This window comes from Apis florea, unplaced genomic scaffold (genome assembly GCF_048593485.1).
Source record: "Apis florea isolate Af1SG1 unplaced genomic scaffold, ASM4859348v1 contig_2272_pilon, whole genome shotgun sequence".
Lineage (NCBI taxonomy): Eukaryota > Metazoa > Arthropoda > Insecta > Hymenoptera > Apidae > Apis > Apis florea.
The window spans coordinates 2,891,350-2,900,767 of record NW_028256549.1 but is presented as its reverse complement, the minus strand read 5'-3'; positions in this window follow the sequence as shown (position 1 = coordinate 2,900,767).

Genomic DNA, 9,418 nt, shown 5'->3' with positions numbered 1-9,418 from the left:
ACATCATTGTAGTGACAGTAAAAAGTTCCGAAAGATGCCGCTTACAGTATCTTTGAGTTGATAAATAGTAATATCAACAGACGACATTGTAGAATGAACCATAGATAAGATAAGATAGACGTGATATCTTAAGGTTTTAAGTTTCATATTCTGAAATACCGACCTCAAAAAAAAAAAAAAAAAAAGAAAAAAAGAAAATTTTAACACTCTACTTAATAAATCTACAAGAAAACATAATTGCTACAAAATTGCGATTGCAACCAATTAACTTACATAATTTTATAATTCTCTTATATAATATATAATCGTATTACAGATTAACTATACAATAATATAATTATATATTGTATATCGAATAATAACGATTGCCCAGATCTCACAAGGATTGTTCATATGAAAGTTATGGATTAGAGATCCAAGCCTATCCTTTGACGCAAAAATTTATTTATTTTTAAATAAATAATTCTCCTTCTAATGTACAAACGTTGTTTGACAAACATTCAAACTTTTGATCATTGTGCAACACGAGCAACAAAAGGAATTAGAAAAATAAACAGAAGACTAAATCTGAAAATAGAATTTAAATTAAAAGACTTTCTATCAATATTTTACACTTCCATTGGCATGAAAATGAAAAATGATTGATAGTAAAAAGCGTGCGCAAAAAAAAAAAGAAAAAAATAAGCGAAATAAGCGAAGTAAGCTTCTCAGAAAACATTACAACATTTTACCCATCTATTTATCTACAGTATCTACTTTTCTACAATACATTACTTTATTTGATACCTTGATGCATGCATTTAATTCTAAATACATATTCATTAATCAATTATACAATCTTTTGCTCTGCTGTAAGCAATCCTGAAACAAACTTAATATTAATTCTGAACAAATTAAAAATATAATATTAACATTTTACTTATTCTAAAAGTTTTTTTTTTCATATTCTCTGTCTATATAAGAATTTAAATATTTTGTTTCTAATTCTATCTATTGAACATCTAACAAATTCTCTTCATATCAATATTCATTATATTTACATTCACACTGATGACACACAATTTTCAAAAAATTTATGATAGGACATAAAACCACAAGAGGAAATCAGTATATACCAATAATGGCTAGTGAACAAAATCACGTAAGTATCAAATACTTATGTTTGTAATGAGGAAATTAAGGAATTAAGGATGGCAAAATGATCATATTGCCTTGAAAAATAGGAAATATTGGTTTGAAAAACGAATCAGAATAGGGAAAGCGAGGTTGCTTTTTTTAATAAGAAGAAGAAGAAGAACAGAACATCGTTTATAAATCCCATCTATCAAAAAGCTAAGTATTTCCTATAATCTACCCTACCTAATATAAAAAAATTAGAATATTTATCTGATGATGAGATAATCCATTCTATTGAAATCTGAAGAAAATTCCTGAAACAAATTATACAACAGAATTAGTGAAATAACAACAATAACAAAGGTGATTAATTTCTAGAGAATCACACATTATTTCCTGTCTATTTTTTCCTGTTTATTTTCTTTAATTCTTCATACCTGTAACAAACTCAATAACCGGAATTAGTAATTAAAAAATAATTTACATATAGGAAAAGAAAGATTAATTTAAAAAAAAATCAAAATTTTGTTAAGCAATTCATTATTTTAAATAAAAGATATTCATCGATAAGAAAAAAATACATTTTTTAACAATATTTTCAATAACAAACGTTCTTACTAAGGAAATGTTGAAAAGAGAAAAACGACGAAAAGGTAACCAGAAGGGTTACCAAAATAATTATCCACTCAATTTAAATCCGAATAACCGTGAGTGGAATTTTTTTCTATTTTTCAACACTAATATGCTAAAATCTTAAAAGAAAACGCGAAGAGTGCTTCATTAAACTTTCGATGCAATTCTTCATCAACAAAAAAAAAAGATTAAAAAAAAAAGATAAAAAATTCGCGAAAATATATACGAAACTCTAATAGCGAAAGATTGCAGCCATAGTCAAAGACTGCCGTCGTACAATCACCCTTTGTACAGCCTTTTGGGCTGTAATAGGTGATTCAGAAGCTGGAACGTATTTCCACAGTCCAAGTGGAAAAAATATGGGCAATTTGGGCAAATAAACGCAACACTATTATAAAAAAACGCGATCTTTCATCAACGCAACACTAATTCTTCAAATGAACTTAATATAAAATTTACTATTATTTATAAATCTAAAAAGCTACTTCAAATATCATAAATCGTAATTACATTATAGAATAAAATCAAATTTATATTAAAAGAAAAAAGAATAGACTAATTCATAATGAAAATAATTAAAAGCAACCATGATATCCTTTTCAACGCAACGCTAATAGTAAACGCGATTATCATTTTATCGCAACTCTAATTCAACCCGTTATTAATCAATCGCAACACTAATGCAAAATCGCGATTTGCCCATGATGACTGGATGAACGATGGGCCAGCATGCAAAATGGCCGGATACGATACAACAACATAAACTACGTATTACTAAAACGAGCACAATGACAAAGTAGTAACAATGATTTCCCATTCTTTGGATCCAGACAAGATCCAAAAGATGAGAAATCATTCGTTGCAGCCCTCTTCGTGACAGTTTGTCGGGCCTCTTCGGTCTTCCTTCTTCGGGCGCGATGCCCGCTGAAACTTAAATCTAGGCTCGAGATTCACTGATCGCAAACCAAAGAAAAAAAGAAAAGAAAAAGGACTAAATCGCGGAAGCTGAGTGCACATGGACGACCAACGATCGCAATGATCGTTCTCCGTACATGCACAGAATCTCGAGCGCAACGTTCGTTTCGAAAGCAAATCACGACCGCGACCGCGAAATTCGAAAAATCAATGAACAAAGCCAGAGACGAATGGCACTGTCGTCCATTCGTCTCAGCTTCGCCCTCGATTCCTCAAATTTTATTCCCTGAAACAGGTTGTCACGCGAAAACGCGCCTACCCGACCAGAGACTGTGACAACCTGCCCGGCCCTACCTACTTATAATTAAACAGACACACCAGAAGTATGCTACCTATCCTACCTAGCCCTATATTTAAAAAATATGGCAAAACAGGCATACCAACACACTCATTCCACGATTCTCACGCATAATACTCGGGCGCAAAAGCCTACACTAGGGAAAGCGTCCCGGGACACTTCCGACACCCGAGCTTGGCACACTACTCGCACACTCTAACTTTACGTACCATTTTCCTGAAATCGACTGACGATGGCTAGCGATCATTGCGTGAAACGCGACAAAAACGCGTGTATCTATATTTTACTCGTGAACATTTATGAATATGTTATATTTTTTAAAATACTAGTCACCAGACTAAATGGCATCATTATTGTAACCATTATTGTGAACCAAAATTGTACAATTATTGTAATTTGAGATTAGTAATCTTGCTTATATTTATTACTTATACTTATTTGCAATATTTAATTGTGATTGTAAATTGTGATTGAATAGCGAAAAAAATAATAATTGAAACGACGCAATTCCACAGCCTAACACACACACACACAACATGGAAAGTACGTCGTGCACGATACACTAACGCATCGTCAGTCGCTAAAAAATTTGTATTAACTTATAAGCTAAGATCATCATACTCATTGTCTCTCCCTCACTCAGGTAACACCTGGGCACGTGAGTGAGTTCCTGGCAATGAACATGGAAAGGGTTAAACCTGAAAATCCTGAGCTAAAATGATATTAATATATTCATTTTACATCTAACGGACTAATATTCTTTGCATTATATATTTCAAATTATATAATTATATAAATTATATTGTATATTTCAAATTATTTGTGACTATTTTATATGTTATTTCATTAATTGAACAAAGTATTGAAATTTTAGCATATTAAATTTTTAATATTGAATTTAAAAAGGAATTCATTGTAATTTAATATAAATATTAATAGAAATACCCTCAGGTGACTCCTTCATCAGAGCATATTTTCAAAACCAGAAGAATAATAATCAAAACTTATTGCTCTGATTCCAAAATCTGCCTGTCGCGAAATGTCTTCTTGCACAAAATTTAATTCATATTTGTACGAGTAAAAATTGAACTTTATTATCTGTCACTGTTGTAAATCATATTGAAGTTGATGACAATCACAGTAATCAAATTGATCAAATAACTTAAAATATTACTCTGAAGGATTTTGAATTATATTGAATTAAGAAATTCAAACTAATTATTATATGTTTTGGCATTAGAAAATTACTAAATATTTTATATTAATCAAAAACGCGAAGCGTAAGAAGACTCTAGCCTGAACTAATAAATAAAACACAAAAGAAATAATTGTTACTACTCGCGGGTATTTATTTATAATAAATACCCACGGTCATTGTGCTCGTGCAAAATTCTACGTATACAACCAATCACTCGTGTCGATTCGGATCTTTCATCCTACGACATGGTTGAATGACTGGAGGAACCAAAAAGCATGCGACTCACCATATGATGCGAACACCTTCACTGTTATTACAGCCCAGAAGTCATCGAGAAGAAGATTGTCATCAGGTAAAAGGATGGAAGAAATCTGTGGATAAAACATCATAATTTAAAACGCGGTTCTGATTATTTAAAAAAAGTGAAATACGAAACTATTTAATATGCAATATGTAATAATGATATTGAAATTCTATTTAACTTCTATTCAGAAGAATAAAAATTTAGATAGATAAAAGAATAATTACCTCTTCGCGTGATGGATGATCGCCATATTCTCTTGAGAGAAGCACTGATTTTATGCTGTACCGAAAACGAATATTTAGAATAAAAGAAAAAATAAAAAATAAGAAACTAATAACGCGTCCGTATAAATTATAATCGGCGAACAAACACTGATTCTATCTTCGCGTTTGATTCTAATTATTCTAATTAAAATTTAATCAGAGCTATTGTGTTCTAAAAAAAATATTCAAAATACTATGACGAAACAAACACTGATTCTATTAACCGCATTGCGCGCGATCACAAATATTTTCTGAAATTAACATTAAATTAGTAGATGGATGGGAAATGATAGAAGAAGAAGCAATATCTTTTTGATATTTTTCTTCTTCTTCTTAGCGAGCATTTGTTCTGAAGATACTGCCTTTTTATTTTAATTGATTACGAATTATGATAAAAATGTTACCAATTATTTATTAATATCTGAAATTTAATAAAATGTTTGTTATCAGATTTTAAAATTTTAATTTCCAATGATAAATCATTAAAGTTTCTTATAAATTTTTAATTTTTTCACTTTCTTTTAATTAAAATGTAATTTTATTATGAATTGCTTTTAACAACAATCACTAATAATCCAATAAAACAGAATAAAAATTTATACATACGAAATTTTACCACGAAAGAAAATTGTCAAGAAAGACATGGCGTCCATATTGGAATTTTTCCCGCCTTCGAGAATATTACCATAATGCTGCCAATTAAACCTGCGCAGAAAAAAATCAAAACTTCTAAATAAATGAATAATATATATGAAATTAGATTATGTTAAAGAATTCACAACAATCAAATCAAACAAAAACTCACAATATAAACCATTTTGTAATTCGACACTTGAACGATATGATAAACGAGAAATTCAAAATTATTTAATTGTCAAAAAATTATCAATTCTAATAATGCTGAATAAAATATTCAATAAAGATGTATTAATTAACTCACAAAGAATAACAAAAGTAATTATGAAAAAAAATAATATTTAAATACTATGTAATAAATAGAACACACGTCTCGAAAAAATTTCAAACGTCTGATCGTCACGACGAATTAACGAACAATATCACTGCGTTTCCATTTCGCGCATCGAAGAACAAGATGGAGAGGGATGGAGGGGATTCGACAAGCCGAAATATGTTTGAACACGAATCCAATTTCTTAGAAATGAAATATCATAAGAAATGTTTCTAGCCTCGAGAAAAATATAAACGATAGACCAAGAAAAACAAACAATATACATACAAGCGAAATATTGTACACAATATATATTTGGAAAAATATTCGAATAATACGATTTCACGAAATAAATACGTAACGAACCGTAAAAAATTTCTTTTATTTTAATAAAAATAAAATGATAAGAGAAATTGTAAAATAAATGTATACAATTAAAATTATATTATTAAAATTATAAAAAAAATCAATATACGATTTCAAATTCTGTCTCGAAATATTTCGATACGGAACGTTAATGACATAAAATGAACAATCGAAGGAAAAGACACAAAGATACGCAAAAAACTAATTAATTTCGCTTTCACTATACTGAGTGGATTATTTAAAAAACTAAATTAGTAATAATTGATAAATTTGGTAATAATAAGAGTAAAATAACTTACTGCGTAATCCGAATTTGCAACGATACGTCCACTCCACACAATTTTTAACTGTAGACTGACGACATGCGCAATGTAATGCGCACAACGTTGCGCACTCCGATGCGCACTCCGATGCGCACTGATTCGTTCCGCGTCACGAATTAAACCACGTTCTGATTGGTTGACTCATGATGCTAATTTTTTTCATTTAAAAATCGCGCGAAAAATTGAAATATAATATAACATAATATAATATAACATATTAATTGTTGTTGCTTGCAAAATTCAAATTCTGTAAAGATTTACATATTAAGAAAAAAAGAAAAAAAAGAAAAATTCAAAGAATATAAATAGAATTTTGGACATGTATTTATTAAATTGAAAAAATATATTTCTGTTAAATTCTTTTTTTATTGTTAATTTTTATTATTAATATAATAAATAATGAAAAAATATAGAAATATAAGAAGAGAATATAACATAAAAGTTAACGAAATTATAACACTTTAATTGAAATTTTGCAATATACAGAATAATTTTTTATTATTTATTTTTATATTTATTCTTATATATACATTCTTCCTTTTTTGTTTTTACTTTTTATTTTATTTAATTTATATTTTTTAATTTTTAATTTATATTAACTTTAACTTTTTAATTTCCTTTTAATTTTAATTTAAATTTTTTGTATTTTTACTTTAAATTCTTTTTTGATTTAATTTTTAATTTATCTTTCAATATTTAATTTTTTATTTATTTTAATTACATATTATACTATAATAAAAGATCAAAAAAATCATAAAATCTTATTAATTATAATAAATATCTTATAATAAATAATCATAAAATCTTATTTTATAAATCTAATTTATAAAAATATGTGCGATTTGTTATATCTATTATCGTAATAAATTAATAGGTAAATAAATTAGAATAAAAGTTTAAAATTTATTGAATTATTGATCATGTAAATCCATTCGTGGCTATTATATATAATTATATATATAATTATTTTATAATTTTATAAAATATTGAGAAAAAATTTTTCAAATTTTAATTTTTAATAATTTTAAATCGAAAATTAATGTTATAGAATACAAAATTTTACTTTATTTCGTAAAAATATATATTTTAATTATTATATATAATATTCTAATATGTTATTAAGTCCATAAATTAACAATAAAAATATTAAAAATTGTTATTAAATTCCTAAATTAACAATAAATTAACAATAAAAATCTAAAAATTGATAAATCGTTGATTAATATATTCGAGAAATTTAATTTGATAGAATCGGAAAAGGTCGTATATTTTCGTTCGACTTCGGTTCACTTCGGGCTGGTATAAATAGAGGACAAGACGAGCGGGGACGCTCATTTCCTATCGAACTCGCGTCGCGAACACGTCGAATTTATTTATTAATTTCAATTGAAATTTTACAACATAGAGAATAATTTTTTATTAATTATTCTTATATTTATTATATGTACATTCTTTTTTTGTTTTTACTTTTTATTTTATCTAATTTTTAATTTTTAATTTTTAATTTAAATTAACTTCAAATTTTTAATTTTTTTTTACTTTTAATTTTTAAATTTTAATTTTTTGTTTAAATTTTTTGAATTCTTTATTTTAAATTTTTAATTTGATTATTTTGATTTAATTTTTAATTAACTTCAAATTTTTAATTTCCTTTTATTTTTAATTTTTAAATTTCAATTTTTTGTTTAAATTTTTTGTATTTTTTACTTTAAATTTCTAATTCTATTATTTTGATTTAATTTTTAATTTTTAAATTTCAAATTTTTGTTTAAAGTTTTTATTTTAAATTTTTAATTATTTTAATTTAATTTTTCATTTTTAATTTTTATTTTATTTTTATTTTACTTTATCTTTCAATTTCTATTTCAAATTTTAAATATTTGCTTTTTAATTTTATTTTATTTTACTTTCAATTTATTTTAATTTATAAATTTTAATTTTTACTTTACTTTTTCTTTAATATTTCAATTTCATTTATATTTATTAATTTTTTATCTACTTGAATTTTTAATTTTAATTTTAATTTTAAAATTTTATTTTAGTTAAAATTTTTAATTTGGTTTAATTTTCAATCTTTAATTTTATCTTTTAAATTTTTAATTTGATTTAGATTTTAATTTATAATTTTTTTTTAATGTTCAATATAAACATTTAATTTGTTTTAACATTTAATTTATATATAAATTGTTATAAATTGTTAATATAAATAAATTGTTATAATACATTGTTATAATTATTATAAATTGTATATAAATTATATAATTGTTATAATTGTTATAAATTGTTATAAATTGTATAAATACATTGTTAGAATTTATATATAATAATTATATTTATATAATAATTATATGGGTCTCGACATAGTAGTCACCTCCTCGTTGGTGAGACCCGGTAATTGGCATCGGTTTTCATTTTATATTATTTGGTCTAATTATTGGAAATATTACATTAAAAATGTTATTAGAATTAGAATTATATTAGAATGATTAGTTTTTGAAAACTGATGCCAAGCTAAGAACTACACTAGTTTTAAGTTTTTAAGTTTAAGTTTAATTTATTATTGTATGCTTAACTTGTAAAATTTTGATTATTTTGCAAAAAATTTCGAATATTTATAATTCGTGATATAATTTATTATGATTAACTATAATCTAAATTTTGACAGCGAATAATAATAACGTAATTTTTCCAAATTAATAATTCATAAACATTTCTGAATATTAAAAAAGTATTTTATAACTCATAGCAGTATTTTCTTAAACAAATGTTTGAAAGAAGAAAGAAAAAGAAGGAAAAATATCAAAGAATATTTTACTTCTTTTTCTACCCCACCCTTCCCTATTAATACAATTTTATTTTCAGTAAATTTTTGTAACCGCGCGCAATGCGGTCATTAGAGTCAGTGTTTGCTTTCGTAAAAGTTTTTTTAAATTCTTTAATGAATAACGCGAAATTAGAATCAGTGTTTGCTCACCGCATTTAATTTAATCGGT